At 39.5% G+C, this 8,000-nt stretch overlaps 1 pseudogene; it reads right to left on the bottom strand.

Annotated features, from left to right (window-relative positions):
- Positions 1-4,873: 4,873 nt before the first annotated feature.
- LOC144223740 (mitochondrial intermembrane space import and assembly protein 40 pseudogene) lies at positions 4,874-5,288 on the bottom strand (annotated as a pseudogene).
- Positions 5,289-8,000: the final 2,712 nt, after the last annotated feature.

Below are 8,000 nucleotides of genomic sequence, written 5' to 3'. Positions count from 1 at the left end.
CCGACGTGGGGCTCGAACCCACGAACAGCGAGATCATGACCTAAGCGAAAGTCGGACGCTCAACCGACTAAGCCACCCAGGCGCCCCTCTTCTGCCCATTTTTATTTATTTATTTTTCTTAAATAGTTTATTGTCAAGTCAGTTTCCATGTAACACCTAGTGCTCATCCCAACAAGTGCCCTCCCCCATGCCCATCAACCCCCTTCCCCTNCTCAGTTTGTTCTCAGCATTCAAGAGTCTCTCATGGTTTGCCTCCCTCCCTCTCCCTGACTATTTTTCCCCTCTTTCTCCCTCATGGTCCTCCATTAGCTTCCTCCTAATCCACCTATACGTGCAAACATACGGTATCTGTCTTTCTCTGCCTGACTTATTTCACTCAGCATAACACCCTCAAGTTCCATCCATGTTGCTACAAATGTCTTCTGCCCATTTTTTAAATTGGGGTATTATTATTCTGGGGGAGGGGGGCTGCTGAGTTGTATAAGTTGTTTATGTATTTTGTATATTAGGTCCATATTAGCCCTTCACTGTGCAAAAGCTTTTGATTTTGGTATTGTCCCAGGGCATCTGGTTGGCTCAGTTTAGGTAGAGTGTGTGACTCTTGATCTTGGGGTTTTAAGTTGGAGTTTCATTTTGGGCATAGAGCTACTTAAGAAATAAAATAAAAAGCTTTAAATTTTTTTGATGCAGTCCCAGAAGTTTAGTTTTGTTTTTATTTCTCTTGCCTGAGAAGACATATCTAGAAAAATGTTGCTAAAGCCAATGTGAAAGAAATTACTACCTATGTTTTCATCTGGAAGTTTTTTGGTTTCAGGTGTCATATTTGGGTCTTCAATCCATTTTGAGTTTATTTTTTGTGTATGGTGTAAGAAAGTGGTCCAGTTTCATTCTTTTGCATGTAGTTGACCAGTTTTCCAAGTACCACATATTGAAGAGACTGTCTTTTTTTAATTCTTGCCTCCTTTGTCGTAGATTAATTGATCATACAAGTATGGGTTTATTTCTGTGCTCTCTACTTTGTTCTATTGATCTTTGTCTCTCTTTTTGTGTCAGCACTGTGCTGTTTTAATTACTACAGCTTTGTAGTATATCTTGAAATCTGGGAATGTGATACCTCCAGTTTATTATTAACAATATTCTTGGGGCGCCTGGGTGGCTTAGTCGGTTAAGCGTCCGACTTTCGCTTAGGTCATGATCTCGCGGTTCGTGGGTTCGTGCCCCGCGTCGGGCTCTGTGCTGACTGCCAGCTCAGAGCCTGGAGCCTGTTTCAGTCTGTGACTCCCTCTCTCTCTGACCCTCCCCTGCTCACGCTGTCTCTCTCTCTCCTAGAAATAAATAAAAAACATAAAAATTAAAAAAAAAACAAAAAACAATATTCTTCTAGTCCATGAGCATGGACTATCTTTCCATTTCTTTTTGTTGTTTTCAGTTTCTTTCATCAGTATCGTAGACTTTCCAGAGTTTTCACCTCCTCAGTTAAGTTTATTCTTACAGATTTTATTCTTTTCAGTACAATTTTAAGTGAGATTGTTTTTTAAATTTCTCTTTCTGCTACTTCATTATTAGTGTATAGAAATGCATCTGATTTCTCTGTATTTTGTATCCTGAAACTTTACTGAATTCATTTGTTACTTCTAATAGGTTTTTCTTTCTTTTTTCTTCTTTTTTTTTTTTTTGGTGTAGTCTAAGGGTTTTCTACATACAACATCATGTCATTTGCAAATAGAGTTTTACTTTTTCCTTACCAATTTGGATGCATTTTATTTCTTTTTCTTATCTGATTGCTGTGGCTAGAACTTCTAGTACTATATTAAATAAAAGGAAAATCACCACCTTTGTCTTGTTTCTGATCTTAGAGGAAAAGCTCTCAGTTTTTCACCGCTATGATGTTAGTTTGGCCTTTATTATATTGAGATATGTTCCATCTAAACCCACTTTGTTGAGAGTTTTTATCATATGCAGATGTTGAATTGTGTCCAATGCTTTTTCTTCATCTATTGAGATGGTCATATGATTTTTATGTTTCATTTTATATTTTCATTTCATGTGATATATCACATTTATTGATTTGTAAATATTGAACCATCCTTGCATCCCCAGGATAAATTCTACTTGATTATGGTAAATGATCCTTTTCATGCATTGTTGAATGTGGTTTGCTAATACTTTGTTAAGGAGTTTTACATGTATATTCATAGGGATATTGGCCTGTAGTTTCCTTTTATTGTAGTGTCTTTGTCTGGTTTTGGTATTGGGGTAATGCTAGCCTCATAGAATATATTTTGGGAGCTTTCTTTCATCTATTGTTTTGGAATCCTTTGAGGAGAATAAATATTAGCTTTTCTTTAAATGTTTGGTAAAAATTCATTTGTGGATCCATCTGGTCCTGGGTTTTTGTTTGTTGGGAATGTTTTTATTACTGATTCAATTTCATTACTAGTAATTGGTCTGTTCAGATTTCTTTTTGATTCAGTTTTAGAAGAATTGTTTGTTTCTAGGTATTTGTCCATATTTTTTTCTAGGTTGCCCAATTTGTTGGCATATAATTTTTCATAGGGGTCTCTTGTAGTCCTTTGTATTTCTGTAGTGTTGGTTCTTATTCATTTCTGATTTTATTTATTTGGATCTTCCCTCTTTTTTCTTGATAAATCTGGCTAAAAGTTTATTCACTTTTGTTTATCTTTTCAAAGAACCAGCTCTTGGTTTCATTGATCCTTTCTATTTTGTTAGTCTCTATTTTATTTATTTCTGGTCTAATTTTTATTTTTTTTTCCTCTTCTACTAACCATGGGTTTTGTTCATTCTTTTTCTAGTTCCTTTAGCTATGAGGCTGGAGTGTTGATCTGAGATTTTTCTTGTTTCTTGGAGTAGGCTGTATCAATATAAATTTCTGCCTTATAACCACTTTCACAGTGTTCCAAAGATTTTGGACCACTGTGTTTTCATTTTCATTTGTCTCCATGTATTTTTTAAATTTCCTCTCTGATTTCTTCATTTACCCATTAGTTAGTAGCATATTGTTTAGCCATCACATGTTTGTGTTTTTAAAATTTTTTTCCTATGATTGATTTCTAGTTTCATACCTTTGTGGTTGGGAAAGATGCATGATATAATTTCAGTCTTATTAAATCTATTAAGACTTGTTTTGGGGCGCCTGGGTGGCTTAGTTGGTTAAGCGTCCGACTTTCGCTGAGGTCATGATCTCGCGGTTCGTGGGTTTGAGCTCCGCGTCGGGCTCTGTGCTGACTGCCAGCTCAGAGCCTGGAGCCTGTTTCAGTCTGTGACTCCCTCTCTCTCTGACCCTCCCCTGCTCACGCTGTCTCTCTCTCTCTCTCCTAGAAATAAATAAAACATTAAAAAAAAAAAAAAAAAGACTTGTTTTGTGGCCTAACGCGATCTATGCTGGAGAATGTTTTATGTGCACTTGAAAAGAATGTGCATTATGTTGTTTTTGGATGGACTGTTCTGTGTATATCTGTAAAGTCCATCTGGTCTGATGTGTTGTTCAAAGATAATATTTCTTCATTTTCTGCCTGGATGACCTATTCATTGATGTAAGTAGGATGTTAAACTTCCCCATTATTACTGTATTACCATCAATTTCTTCCTTTATTTTTTTTATTTTTAAATGTTTATTTATTTTTGCGAGACAGAGCGAGACAGAGCATGAGCAGGGGAGGGATAGAGAGAGAGGGAAACAGACTCCGAAGCAGGCTCCAGGCTCTGAGCTGTCAGCACAGAGCCTGACATGGGCCTTGAACCCACAAACTGTGAGATCATGACCTGAGCTGAAGTCGGAAGCTTAACCGACTGAGACACCCAGGCAGTCCCTTTATGTCTGTTAATTAATATTTGCTTTATGTATTTAGGTGTTTCCCTTTTGGGTACATAGATATTTACAATTGTTATGTTCTCTTGTTGGATTAATCCCATTATCATCACATAATGATAAGTGTTGCTACCCTGGCTCTTTTTTCCCTTTCATTTACATGGACTATCTTTTTCTGTTCTTCACTTTCAGTCTATAGGTGTCTTTACATCTGGAGTTAAGTCTCTCTCTCTTTTTAAATCATGTTTTCCTTTTAATTGACTACTTAATTCACATTGTTTCTTCTCTTGGCTGCTGTTTTACTAACAATTAGGTCCCCATCTCTCAAGGACATTGCATTTGAGCAGGCTGACACAGAGCCGTTGGGAATACAGGCTCCAAACTAGGGCTTTTAGAATAACAACAACAAACCAAAACAGCTTTTCTTTTTACTTAGAAAGAGATTGTGAATCAGAGGGCCCAGAGCTCCAGTTTCCAAACATAAAAAACCTGGAACTCAAGGTAAAAATGGAAACCAAAATGCATCAGAAATGAAATATAGTACCTCCTCATATATTCAAAGTCATGGTGGTTCTTGAGAAATAAGTATCTGATCACTTGGCCTCTTGTATTAGGAATGGCCCCACTCAAGCATTTTTAAAGGAAGATGTTCTTGTTTGTATTTCATTTCCTAAAGAGGTATAAAATCTAATATATTCAATCAGAATAAATCAGCCCACACACAAGATACCCCCAGATAATGATTTTTGGTTGCTGAGCATAGTGAACACATTATTTCAAAGTGGCAAAATTCAGGATACTTTGAGAAGAGAATTCAAAAGTGACAGTGACATTTGCTGATAGGTTTATGTGAGACACACATAGATTTTTTTCCAGTGTATATGTCAGAGGACCAAGACCCCTGATCATCATAATATTTTGTATATTATAATGCACAAAACAACAGATGGATAGACAGTTTCTCAGAGAATGACCAAAAGGCATTTTGTAAAATATTCATGTCACTCTGAAGCAGGACTGGAACCCAGTGCCTTAAGGCCTTTATTAGCTTGACCCCTCCTCTTCTTTGGTTGCAGTGGCCTCAGTGGGAGCTGTCTCTTCTAAATGTTCTGCTGACTTCTCTTTCTCCTCCACTTCTTCCTTGTCCTCCTGGGAATAGAGGTTGGGGTATTTCTGCATGCATTCCTGCATGACCTGGAACTGGTCTACACAGTCTGACCCCTTGACATCCTCTGTGCTGTGGTAGAAGCAGGAAAAAGCTGACTTGAACTGTTTCCTACTGGACCACTGGCCATTCCACCAAGACACAGGGAGTTCCAGTTAATATCTCCATTTGGCCAGATCAATCCATGCTCCTCATACAGATTAGTGGGGTCACCAGCTCTGCTTTGCTTGGAGTTTCTTCTTCTTTGGTTACAAATATGATTAGATCCTTCCCTTCCTGCCAACAATAGTCCATGGTTGCAGCCTTGGAACTTAGACCCCCCAGCGATAGTGACAGAGGGGGCCACTGGCCAGCGGTGGGCTCACAGCTGTGAGTCTCTTGTGGGCAGCATATATATTGTTTTTTTTTTAAATCCATTCCACCACCCTATGTCTTTTGATTAGAACATTTAAACCATTTACACTTAAAATAATTGTTGATAAGTATGTACTTATTGACATTTTGTTAATTATTTTCTGGTTGTTTTGTAGTTCTTCTTTGTTCCTTTCTTGTTCTCTTTCCTTGTGATTGATAGCTTTCTGTAGTGTTAAGCTTGCGTTTCTTTCTCTTTATCTTGTGTATATCTATTGTCGATTTTGGGCTTGTGGTTGCCATGAGATTCATATATAACATTTTAAGTATATAGCATTCTATATTAAGTTGCAGTCACTTAAGTTTTAACACATTCTAAAAAAACTGCTTTTTTACTCCCATGTCTACCATGTCTTATTTATATGTTGTCGTATTTTACATCTTTTTGTTAACAATATCTTTATTCCTATTTATGGCCTTTTCTTTTCCACTGAAAGAACTCTTCTTGCAAGGCTGGTTTAGTGTTGATGAGCTTCTTTTAATTTGTTTGTCTGGAAAAGTCATTATCTCTCCTTCAATTCTGAATGATAACTTTGTCAAGTAGAGTATATTTGGTTGTAGTTTTTTTTTCTTTTCTTTCTTTCAGCACTTTGAGTATACCATGCCACTTCCTTCTGGCCTGCAGAGTTTCTGGTGAAAAATTAGCTGATAGCCTTATGGAGTTTCCCTTGTATGTAACTTCTTCTCCTTTGCTGTCTTTAAAATTCTCTTTATCCTGGACTTTTGATATTTTAATTATTATGTGTTATAGTGTTAACATATTTGGGTTTATCTTGTTTGCAACTCTCTTTGCTTCCTGTAAAAGGGTCACTATTTCCTTCCTCAGGTTAGGGAACTTGTCAACTACTATTTCTTCAAATAAGTTTTCTGCCTCCCTCTCTCTCTTCTCCTTGTGAGATCCCTAAATGCAAATATTTGTTCATTTGATGTTGTCCAATAGATTCCATTAACCTATCCTAATTTCTTAAAGTTATTTCTTGCTTTTATTGTTCAGTGTGGATGATTTCCATTACGCTGTCTTCCAGATCTCTGGTCCATTTTTCTGTATCTAATATACTATAGATTCCTTCTAGTGGATTTTTCATTTCAGTTATTGTATTCTTCAACTCTGATAGTTAAAGCTGAAGTGTTGCAAGCCAGGGAGTCCTGAGGTTCTCTCTACAGAGGGCACCCTAGCAGAACAGCTAAGGCTGAAGTGGGTGTGGGCTTGTGCAGTCCCTTGGCTCTCTGTGCAGAGGACACTCTGGCAGGATATCTAAAGGTGAAATGGGTGCAAGCCAGGCTGTCCCTTGGCTCTCTATGTATGTGTGGGGTGGCTGAAGTCAAAGTGGGACATGGACCAGGAGGTCCCCAGGTGCTCTATACAGAGGATGCCCTGCGAGGACAGCTGAAGCTGAAGTAGACACAAGTGAGAGTGCCCCAGGGCTCTGTGCACAAAGGGTGCCCTGGTAGGGTGGCTGGAGCCTAGGCAGGAATGAGCCAGGGTTTTCGGAGCACTCTGTGTCTGGGATGTCCTAGCAAGCCATCTGAAGTCAAAGTAGTATGGGCCTAGAGTGTTTTGGGGTGCTTTGTGCCTGTGTCATTGTGTCACGATGGCTGTTGTGAAAGCTGACCAGAGGTGTCCCAGTGTGTTCTGTGCTGGGGAGGCCTCAGTGGGATGGCGGGGGTTGGTTTTGGCCAGGGGCCCAGGGCCCACTGAGGGTGATAGGCTGGCTGAGGTACCTGGACCCTACTCCTGTCCATACTATCAAAGTGGAGAAGGAACATAAACTGTGGCATTAGCCATCCCTTCTGACCCTGAGAGAGTTCCAGCAGTTTTCCTGTCGCTTTGCAGGGTTCTAGGGCTGGATCTTTTATATTCCAGCTGCTTTTTCCCCCCACAGCTTTTTTTTTTTTTTCCTGACCCCAGAGCACCCAGGGCTGATGTGAACCAGGGGTCCAGCACTCACTGAGGCAGCAGGCATGCTATGACACCTACACAGTTCTCTCATCTGTGCTATCACGGTGGAAGGGAGTGTAAACTGTGGCATTCACCAGTGCCTCTGACCTGGAGAGAGTTCCAGCAGCTTCCTTGCTATTTGGCAGCATTCTAAGGCTGGTTCCTTTATATTATAGTGGCCTTTTTTTTTTCTTTCTTTTTTTTTTTTTTAAAGGAGAAAGTGTGAGTGGAGGAGAGGGATGGAAGGAAAGAGAGAGAGAATCACAAGCAGGCTTGACACTTAGCATGGAGTCCAATGTGGGGCTTGATCCCACAACATTGGGATCATGACCTGAGCTGAAATCAAGAGTCAGACACTCAACAGAGTGAGCCACCCAGGTATCCCAGAAAAGTGGCAATTTAAAAGGGCAGCCAGGAGGTGTAAGCCAGTTGAGCATCCAACTTGATTTCTAATCAGGTCATGATCTCAGGATCATGGGATCGAGCCCCATGTTGGGCTCTACGCTTAGTGTGGAGCCTGCTTGAGATTCTCTTTCTCTCTCTTCCTCCCTCCCTCCCTCCACCCCTCTCCCCCACTCATGCATTCTCTCTCCAAAATAAAATTTAAAAATAAATAATAAACTGTATCTCTTCTTCCATGCCCCAGGACAGATGAA

The sequence above is a fragment of the Crocuta crocuta genome, unplaced genomic scaffold, assembly GCF_008692635.1.
Source record: "Crocuta crocuta isolate KB4526 unplaced genomic scaffold, BGI_CrCroc_1.0 scaffold70, whole genome shotgun sequence".
NCBI lineage: Eukaryota > Metazoa > Chordata > Mammalia > Carnivora > Hyaenidae > Crocuta > Crocuta crocuta.
The sequence above is the reverse complement of the archived record's forward strand: the minus strand, read 5'-3'. Positions and strand labels throughout refer to the sequence as shown.